Source organism: Chenopodium album, chromosome 8 (genome assembly GCF_948465745.1).
Source record: "Chenopodium album chromosome 8, dcCheAlbu1.1, whole genome shotgun sequence".
In the NCBI taxonomy this organism is placed as follows: Eukaryota; Viridiplantae; Streptophyta; class Magnoliopsida; order Caryophyllales; family Amaranthaceae; genus Chenopodium; species Chenopodium album.
The window spans coordinates 66,320,090-66,330,366 of record NC_137841.1 but is presented as its reverse complement, the minus strand read 5'-3'; the positions used below and the strand labels follow the sequence as shown (position 1 = coordinate 66,330,366).

The window sequence follows — 10,277 nt, the reverse complement described above, 5'->3', positions numbered from 1 at the left end:
GGTTCCACAACTGCATATCATCTCAATAAATAATCATAGCAATTGCTCTCATTGTTTGAAACAAATTTTCTAAATTCACTTGCCGAATTTGCATCTAAACATATGATGTCTCTAATATATAGCTGAGTAAATCTAAAATTAAGCCACTGCAATAAATGTATTGAACCGGAACAGGGATCCCGACATTGGTCGTCAAAATTGCAGGTTGAAAGAAGATTTTATCATTCTTGGGAGGCTATATAGTAACAAAATCAAGTAATGGAATAGGAGGACCCTGCTTCCCCTTGATAATACAATCGAGCAATGACTTTTGACTTTAAAACCAGTGACACCCTCTTTAACATATAGCCAAATATAGTCGTTAGGCTAAACTCCATGGACTTCAATACTTCATTCCGGAAACTGCACTTAGGTAACTCCCTCTCTCCGTCCCCAGGGTAAAAATTAGTACAAGGCACAGAGTTACAGGAAGGGGAAAAGCATAGTAAAAAAAATAGGATAAAAAAAAACACTTGTATAATAACGGAGTATTATGTTAGCTGAGTTGGTACAGTCTGTATTAGCACTCTATAATTGTTAAGTTCAACTGGACAGAGATCTTAGAAAAAAGAATCTTGTAATGAGCCAAAGAACAAAAATGATAAGCGAAGAAACCTAAACCTGTCTAAGGAAAATGTGTCTTGCAGCTGAGTCAATAAGCTCATTGATAGGCTATCCAGAAGAGATCGTGTAGCCAGACTTGGACTTCATGGACTTGGCATGCTGAGCTCCGAAGAATACCACTCACAATAACCTGAAAGGAGATGATTAAGAAGATTAATCCACTGAATTTTCACGAGCTAATGATTGCTCAAAGTATAGTCACATAGTCAGGTTTAGGTATATACCTCAGATTTCTTAGCTCATTCTCCATAACTAACTCCAGTTCCTCCTAGCATTGTGAACTTTGTTTTGGCTGATATAATCCCTTTAAGTGATTAATAATAGCTCAGTGTTTGCTTGCTTGTCAAAAAATAAAATAAAAAATAAAAAAATACACTCTACAACATTATAGCATCCCTTTTTTTTTTTTGATAAGATTATAGCATGCCTATTAAGATAACATGGAGATGTAGTTAGCAAACAAGTGAAAAAATAAATTCTAGTAAACATCCTCTATCCCACGAGACTTCCCACTTGATACCCTGTATGCTGTATCCCATCCAATTGTTATAGCACCTAAATAAGTTAAACAGATATATACGATTCAAGTTTAGTAACGTCATTGAGGAAGCAAAACCATAAATATATAGTAAGATGTGGTAACACCAAAGTAATATAGTTGGATATGGCAATAAACTAACACCAAGTGGGATAGAACTATAGAAGTTTCCTACTCTTTTAAGTGTCAAAGATTGATCACAATCAACATTTCACATCCAAACTGTTTCTGGAAAACACTATTAAGTCTTCCAGCTTTGATGGGTGGATGATTTGATTAGTATAGTCATCCTCAGACACGAGAAAGGTTGTAAAGTTAGACCAACTCGCTGTAAAGATGACAATGCAACAGGAGAAAGGTTTCCACAATTATACAGGAATGCAAGAAAATCAATTGACTGAAGGAAACAAATTAAATACAATTCACAAAAAAACATTTGACCAAGATCAACATGTGCAATTTAGCACATAGAAAATCAATCAAAAAGCAGAAATTCTTGTACCTCCTCAAAATCAATCTTCCAAGGAGTTTGTAACGCAATGATTCAGCCTGATAAATGGCACAAAGCCCACTGTTGTTAAGTTTTTGAGCATAGAGCTTAACAGTATTCTCTGGAAACTTAAACCTTTTTCTGCACAACAGAGGTCATTCCCTAATCCTGAGATCTTTGACACCTGAATTGTAAAAAAAGCAAATTATCAGCACTTGTTGAATCTCTAAAAAGCCAATATCTGCCCCAATTCATTCCTTCTTGTAAAAAACAAAACATAGAAAAATTACTAGCAAGATTGTTGTTACATTCAAGGCACTGAAACATGATCCCAAGTCAATGATCAATCAAATCGATTGAATGCATACTTCAAATTTCCATAACCCCAATTAAAATGAAACCGTACTTCCACAAAGCTTAAATCTTTTCTGTCCATGAATCCTTCAGCGAAAACCTCTATTATACTGAAACTCTATTCATCACTAGTAAATTGTCACTAAATCGTGGCTGTAAAGAGTAATGCTTAACATCCACACTTCAGTTGCTTCAGTACGAGCTCCTTATTTTACTGTTGCAAACAAATAGTGGACGTAAGTTAATTTTACAACTCGAAAGTTCAGACAACACTATAAGGTAAGACTTCATTTTTTAAATACTAGCAATTGGCATTGAAAAGATACAGAGTAGTGAAGAGTGAAAGCATTTTTTTCAATCCCAAACCACAATCCACACCCCTAAAACCCTTCCCTGCCCGGAAAATCACAAAAACATGCGTAACAAACCTTCTATAACATGATCAAACTACAGGAGAAAAGATGCAACACATACCAATGGAATGCAAGTACAAATACAGCGGTGCATATACCAATTTTACATTTCAACATTTTCTTCCAGATGATCCAACAACATGCTACAGCTTATCACACATTACATAAATACCTAGTTCGATAGATATATCAATTGTACAGAATGAGAAAAGATGCAACACATAACAATGGAGTGCAAATACAAATACAGCAATGAACATACCAATTCTAAAATTCAACATTTTCTTCCTGATGATCTAACAACGTGCTACAGCTTATCACACATAACATAAATACCAAACTAGTTCGAGACATGAATCAATGTTCCTAATGAGAAAAAGATGCAACACATAACAATGGAGTGCAAATACAAATACAGAAATGAATATACCAATTCTACATTTCACCATTTTCTTCCAGATGATCTAGCAACATTCTACACTTATCAGTTATCAGTTTATCACACATTACATGAATACCAAACTAGTTCGAGACATAAATCAATTGTTCTGAATTTCGCCTGACAGATGGAATTCCAATTCCTTATCAATTTACGAAGAATTAATCAAATTCCACACACACACAAAATCAAATGGACCAACAATTATATAGTATACAGTACGAAGATTAAATGAATTATTTACCAAGAACATAGAAGTGACACGTACTTCAACACTAGAGTATTCAACCTCTGCCAATTTCCCTAGTCAGAACTTCATTGAAACACTCAAACAGTCACTAACTACACCAAAATTCATCAAACCCATGTCAAAAAAATCAGAAATTTGATCAAAAAATTAACATTTAACATAATTTAACTGCTATAAAACCCAATTAGGCAAGTTTACATTCAATTGGAAAGCATAAATCATATAATTAAAATAGAATTATAAAATGAAATTGAATACCTTTCGTCTTTTTTACCATTTGGGTCACCATGATTGATTGGATGTTTCCAGTAGAAGAGCTCTAATTAAACAGAAAAGGCTAGGATAAGAAGTTATACTGTGAAGAATGAAGAGAGTGAAATTGTGAAATAAGCCCCTGATTTCTTCACCTGAAGTGAAATTATTTTTGTTGAAGTGAAACTATTTTTACTGATTTTCTATTATAATTCTTCTTTAAGAAAACTGAATTTTACTGAACTGAACTTGTTGAAACCCATTGTAGCCCACTTATGAGTGTCCCACATTGGAGAAAGAGGAGAGATGATTTCACTTTATAAGGTAGAGGAGTACCTCCTACTATTGCCAATTGGTTTTAGTATGGAAGCTCCAAAGCCTTGTTTGTGGATCAAACTCTCCTCCTCCTTGTTCAGGTTGCCTAGGCCCATTGCTTGTTTTTTTTGGTTGGATGTTGAAGGAGTTTGCAAGGATTTTTGGGGCTTTTTTTTTGTTGAAGATTTTTGGGGCTTATTCCACACTATGGCACTAAACATTCATTTGAATCATTTCCGATGTTGTGCACATGTGATGTATGTGCAAATTTGAATCGTACAAGTTTTTAGCGATCTATCTAATTCAACTTTATAAGTTAGATTTATTGAGAATGAGGGAAAATCTTATTATAGACTAGTAGTGAGATTTGATCAAGTTGACCTTTACACTAGTAGAAAAATTGCATTTGGCACCCCCCCATATGGCACCGGTTCAGCCCAAACCGGTGCCAAAAACCGGCCCAAAATTGGGCGGGATTTTAAACAAAGGGAAAAGGCACCGGTTCAATTCAAACCGGTGCCAAAAATGTAAAAGGCACCGGTTTGAACCGGTGCCAAATGAACCGGTGCCTCATTTGAAAAAAAAAAAAAACCGCGTCTTCTTTCTTCCTTATTCTTCCTTCTCTTTCTCTTTCTTTTCATTTTCGCTGTTCAAAATTATCTTCTTCACTGTTCCATTCTCTAAACCCCTCACCTCACCTACGAAACCCCTCACCTCACTGCCGCAACAATCGCCGGCCACCATCACCGCCGCCACCCCTGGCCTTCTCTTTCTCCCCTGCCATTCTCTTCTCCCCTGCCATTCTCTTTCTCCCCTCAGCTCAACCCCCTCCACGCCGACGTTACTTGGACCTCCAATGTTTCTGAATTCTTGCTGAAGGTTGCTTGGTAGCTCGGTACCGTTGATGTTAACAATAGTTAAGCCGGTAATTTCTGGATCTGAATCTATGAACATTACAGTCTCGCTTTGAATTGCTAATCCCTGTGCTGATTTTGGTAGTAATTTGTTTGATTATTGATTTTTGTTAGATTTAGGGTTTCAGATTTCAAATCTAGTTGTTATTTCTTTTGAATTGCTGTTATGTGTGATGTTTTGGTTGTAATTCGTTTGATTATCGGCGTATGTTAAATCGAATTTAGAGTTTAGGGTTTGCTGTTTTTGTGTGAGTTTGAATTTCGTTGTTATTTGCTCAAGTGTTAGGGTTTCAGTTCAATTTGCTCAATATTGAAGCCAAATTTATTCTTATACCAAAGCTTATGGTGGCGGCTAACTGACTATGGTAATTCTTTTTCTTTCCATTTTTTTTTTGGGATTTTTGTGCTGTTTGGAGAAATTTTATGCTTTGTTGGATTGATGGGCTAATGCAATTTGTAATTGAGATATTTATTGAGTTTTATGCTGGGATTAGATTGCCTACCAACTGTTTGATGAATTTTCTGAATGAGGATGGTGGAATACTAGTGAATCATACTGCTAGTTGAATGCATGCTATATGAATGCTATTGGAAATACATATATTTTTTTTTTCAACTAAAATTTATGTATATATCTATTGAGAAATATCAAGATGACTTAATGAATACTGCATATTTTGAGAAAAGTAAGCTAGAGGGTATCCTGCCTTGTTCAAGTTTTTCCCCTATATTTGCTGCCCCAATCAGTTCAGTTGTTTTCAGTAAATCGGAATAGACCCTTGGTAGTTTTTTTTTTTTGGGTGATATTGAGCTGATAATGATTCTGTTTTTGTACAATGCTAAAATCTCCCAAGGGCTTCTGTGTTTGATATGTGTATGGTAGTGTGGATTTGGCATTGATGAGATGAGATTGTATTACCCAAGGCATTGCATGCCAGTACTGAATGACATGTTACACAGTCTTCATTGGTGAAAATTACTCATCCTAGTTTGTAAATCTCCTTCAGGTGCCTTTCACTACATCAAAATATCAGTCTTACACAAAAACCACGTCTCTCCAGCATAAGCCTTTGAGATGGTAGTTTGCATGCAACACAGCAGAAATTTGCCCATTCAACAGCAGTTATGCTGATTGGTAGAACCTGTGCCACAAAGCATCTATGTTATTTCAGTTATCATCAAAGGAATAGTTATACTTATTAGACCCAAAATATTTCTCAGGATGCAAGATTTCAATCATTTTATTCTAAAACAACGAAAAGCACTGATTTATGTCTGACCTTGGCAAGTTAAAACATATTTAATGTCAATAGCTTGGTTGCTAGATTATTGGCTACTTTAATAAAACAAACAATTAAACAGCATGTATTGATCAATATGTAATGTAGTTTAAGGAATTATAAGAAAAAGTAAAGCCTAGTGAAAATAGCTATGAACTTGGCTTGTCTGAAATAAAGGTTTACAGCTTCTAGAGTCATCTAGGAGAGGAGAGTAATAGAATAGCAAGATGAATGATTTCTCACTAATGTACTATAACTTTTTGCAACAGTGAAACTGAGGGACAAGGAATGGATAAGATATAGTTGTCTGTTTCATAAATTGAATCCATATTTGGCTCTAGAAAGAAACTGGGCATGTTATGAGAAACAAAAAAGCTATTTCTGGATTGCATGAGCAGACTGACTAGATTACATTGTTATCTATGCTTTTGGACTCTGAAAGAGGTTTCTGGTTTGTTTTGTGTTTTCAGGGTTTGGCTTCTGCAATCGATGAGCAAGATGTTGCAAAATTTACGGATCTTGTTAAAGAGTTCGATAACATGACCCCACCGGTATAAGTTTTGTTAAATAGATCAGTTCACTTACTGTTAATGTTCTTCTGAATGAAATGAAGATATGCATGGATCTTTTCCTGAAATTTAAACTGTCTGTTTATATATTGCCATGCAAATGTCATCCTACGATTTTTCACATACATGCATTTGTTTCCAGCTTTAGGGCAAGTAAACTCAAGTCAGAGACCTCAGAGTTTATGTTCTACTGGGTGGATATAATGACTAGGGGAGAGTCTATTATACACTAGAGTGTAGGCTAGTTTCTACACTTTTCCTCATTGCTTCATTGGAGTTCTCTCTCCAAATAAGCAAAACAAATAGCCTTGGATGTACCTAGAGCTAGTATACCTTTGTCTTTGACAGAATATTTAAATGACTCTTGGCCTTTTGGGTTTATTGTCATCCGCTACTAGTTCTATTTTGTACGTGCAACATTGTTTTTAGTTTCCTACCTAAAATCCAAAACCCATTATACTAGTCATTCATTAGATTTAGAAGGATGTACTTTTTTCATGTAGAAAATGGGTTGAATAGAAGTCATATGGGCCATGTTAGGGCCATTTTGTGTTAATATGCTCTTTTGATGTGATTTCTTTCCTTATACACATATAACTAGATAATATTGACATGTTATGAGATAAATAAAGTTCATTTAATAAGAAATGTAGGAAATGGGCAAAGTAAGGTCATATAGGCCATATTCGGGCCATTTTGAGTAAAAAGCGTCGTAAACCTTAATAAAATGCTCTCCTATACAATTTTAGAGCTTACACACATACAACTACCCAACATTGACATGTTATGAGAAAGAAATAGTTCATTTGATAAGTAATGTAGAAAATGGGCTACATAGAAGTCATATAAGCCCTATTTGGGCCATGTTGAGTAAAATGCGTTGTTAAACTTCTTGAAATGCTATATTGATGTGATTTCTAGCCTTAGACACCTAATATTATCCAACAATGACATGTTATGAGAAACAAAAAGGCTATTTCACAAGAAAGGTAGAAAATGGGTTGAATAGAAGTCATATGGGCCATATTAGGGCCATTTTGTGTTAATATGCTCTTTTAATGTGATTTCTTTCCTTATACACCTATAACTAGATAATATTGACATGTTATGAGATAAATAAAGTTCATTTAATAAGAAATGTAGGAAATGGGCAAAGTAAGGTCATATAGGCCATATTCGGGCCATTTTGGGTAAAAACCGTCATAAACCTTAATAAAATGCTCTCCTATACAATTTTAGGGCTTACACACATACAACTATCCAATATTGAAATGTTATGAGAAAGAAATAGTTCATTTGATAAGTAATGTAGTAAATGGGCTATATAGAAGTCGTATAGGTAATATTTGATAAAATACATATTTTTTGCCTAATTAATTATTTTTAAAATAATGTTTTTGTATTTCAAGTTTTGCAAGGTCCAAAAGGATGGTCCGTTGACAATCAAGGAGCTTAATGAAGTTCGTGACATGTTGGCGTCTTTCATCACCTTCAACATGTAAATGACATGCATTGTAATTGTAAATTATTTATGTTAACTTTTGAACTATATATAACTTATTATTCATTATATATGTGTACTTACTATTATTTGTATATGTAAGCAACTTTTTTTTTTTTTGTATTGCGTTTGGGAATATTTATATCTATATATATATATAATTGAATTCTTGTATCTAATATTATTTTTGTATATAATAATTAATAATATTATTATTAGTTATTATAATAATAAAATTATTAATTATTATATTTAATATAATTGCTGGAATTACAGGGTATTATTATTGCAAATTTTTTTTTTAAAATATAATTGCACGATTGAAAAAAAAAAACGAAAAAAAAAAAATTATACAAAAGGCACCGGTTAGGCAGGAACCGGTGCCTAAACTATCCACCACCCAAAAAAAAAAATGGCGGGAGAGCAGTATTAGGCACCGGTTAACCGGTGCCTATTCTACCCTATGGCACCGGTTAACCGGTGCCTATTAAACCCTATGGCACCGGTTTTGAACCGGTGCCAAATAGGGGGTTTTTGGCACCCCTCAAATAGGCAGCGGTTCAAACCGGTGCCTTAGACCGGGTTTGAACCGCTGCCTAATGCGTTTTTTCTACTAGTGTTAAGTCATGAGATAGATTAAATCCTTATGTTTGGGTAAAGTTTTGTTTAGTCATTGTTGTGAAGTGCATCTCTTGTTTTCATGTGTAGTCCTATACTCGCATGAAGTTTGTGTTTGCTAATTTCATAAATTATCACATAAAAACTCGAAAATAACACCTTATGTTTAAGAATCGGACTATGTAAAATTCACACTTGATTGAATTGAATGAATAAATCTATCTAATTCAAATTCATATTAATCTAGTTATGCCCTATCATTATAATAATGTCTTGATATGGTTAAATCAAACCACATACATTTTTAAAAATTACCAAATTAAAACCTGCTTTCCAGTCCATGAACCAACTAATGCATCATGACACACATCCCTAGAATCACGTTCTAGCCCAAGTTAACACTATTCAAACTGTGAGCAAACCAATCCAATCCAATCCAATCCAATCCATTAACTAACGCAGTCCAATTATGTGTTATGAATTCTTACTTAGTTTGCTACCGATCCTTCCCGAACTAATTAACCTCATGACTAACTCTGATTATAGTGTTAGGTCATACTGATGAAACAAAATATTAAGGCCAACTTGCCAAGTAAGGTTTATTAGAATTTAGAGTAGTCATATTAGTAAGAGTACTAGTTTGTTGAAGGTAATTTTAATTAGGTGGTGGAAATAAAGAGAAAAGATGATTAAAATTAACAATTAATTAGAGAAAATGAATGAAGAATGAAGGTCAAGAGAAGAGAAGAATTAAATGAATACTGATTACTTAAATAAAACTCAACTTAGATAAGCTTTACAAGGTCATCTTGATATTCAAAACTCTATTATATAGAGTACGTAATTTCAATAAAAGGATTTAATAACTAAGGGTCTGTTCTCATACGTTGAAATTCAGTTCAGTTTAGTTCAATTTAGCTCCTAATTTCCTTCTCTTATAAAATATTCAGTTCAGTTCAGTTCAGTCATTGAGAACAGACCCTAAATCATAATGAACATCTAATTTTTGAGGTCCACTCAGTGCCTGTTTAGTTCAACTTAATTTCACTTCAGTTCAGTTCAATTTAGCTTTAATCAGTTCCGTTCAATTCAGTTTAGTTGTTTTCAATAAATCGGAACAGACCCTAGATGAAATATTATGTACTCTTGGTCACATTGTACACTCTCATTAACGACCATAAACTTGACTTAAGTTACCATCCTCCGTAAGACCGTAATACACACTACTTCACTTGTATAATCAGATTTAAATCATGCGACCTAAATCAAATCCGAGACAACATATTTGCCACCTTTCTCAACACTCGCTAATCTAGGGCCTGTTACGATCGACTGAACTCAGCTGAACTGAACTGAACTGAACTTATTAATTAGTGATTTTTAACTACGGATTAGTGATCTTTGATCATTTATTGATTATTTATTACTATACATATGTGTATATACAAATGTACATATTAAAATATTTACGAAAAATATACTATATAATTATAAAATTTATGGAAAATATATTAAAAACTTGAAACCTCTAAACATTTTAAACACATATTGATTATTATTATTATTATTATTATTATTATTTATTGATTATTATTATTATTATTGTTGTTATTATTATTGTTATTATTATTATTATTTATTGATGATTATTATTATTATTTATTGATTATTATTATTAGTA

The 10,277-nt window shown here is 33.5% G+C and overlaps 1 long non-coding RNA gene across 2 annotated transcripts; it reads right to left on the bottom strand.

The window, feature by feature from the left end:
* Positions 1-494: 494 nt before the first annotated feature.
* On the bottom strand, positions 495-3,468 carry LOC145556312 (uncharacterized). 2 transcript variants are annotated; one of them, XR_014091830.1, is made up of 6 exons: positions 3,406-3,468; positions 3,142-3,239; positions 1,982-2,259; positions 1,704-1,875; positions 888-967; positions 495-793 (listed from the first exon to the last, which is right to left on the bottom strand). It is a non-coding gene; the product is annotated as an uncharacterized LOC145556312 (long non-coding RNA). The 2 variants fall into 2 exon arrangements; XR_014091831.1 differs by lacking the exon at positions 1,982-2,259.
* Positions 3,469-10,277: the final 6,809 nt, after the last annotated feature.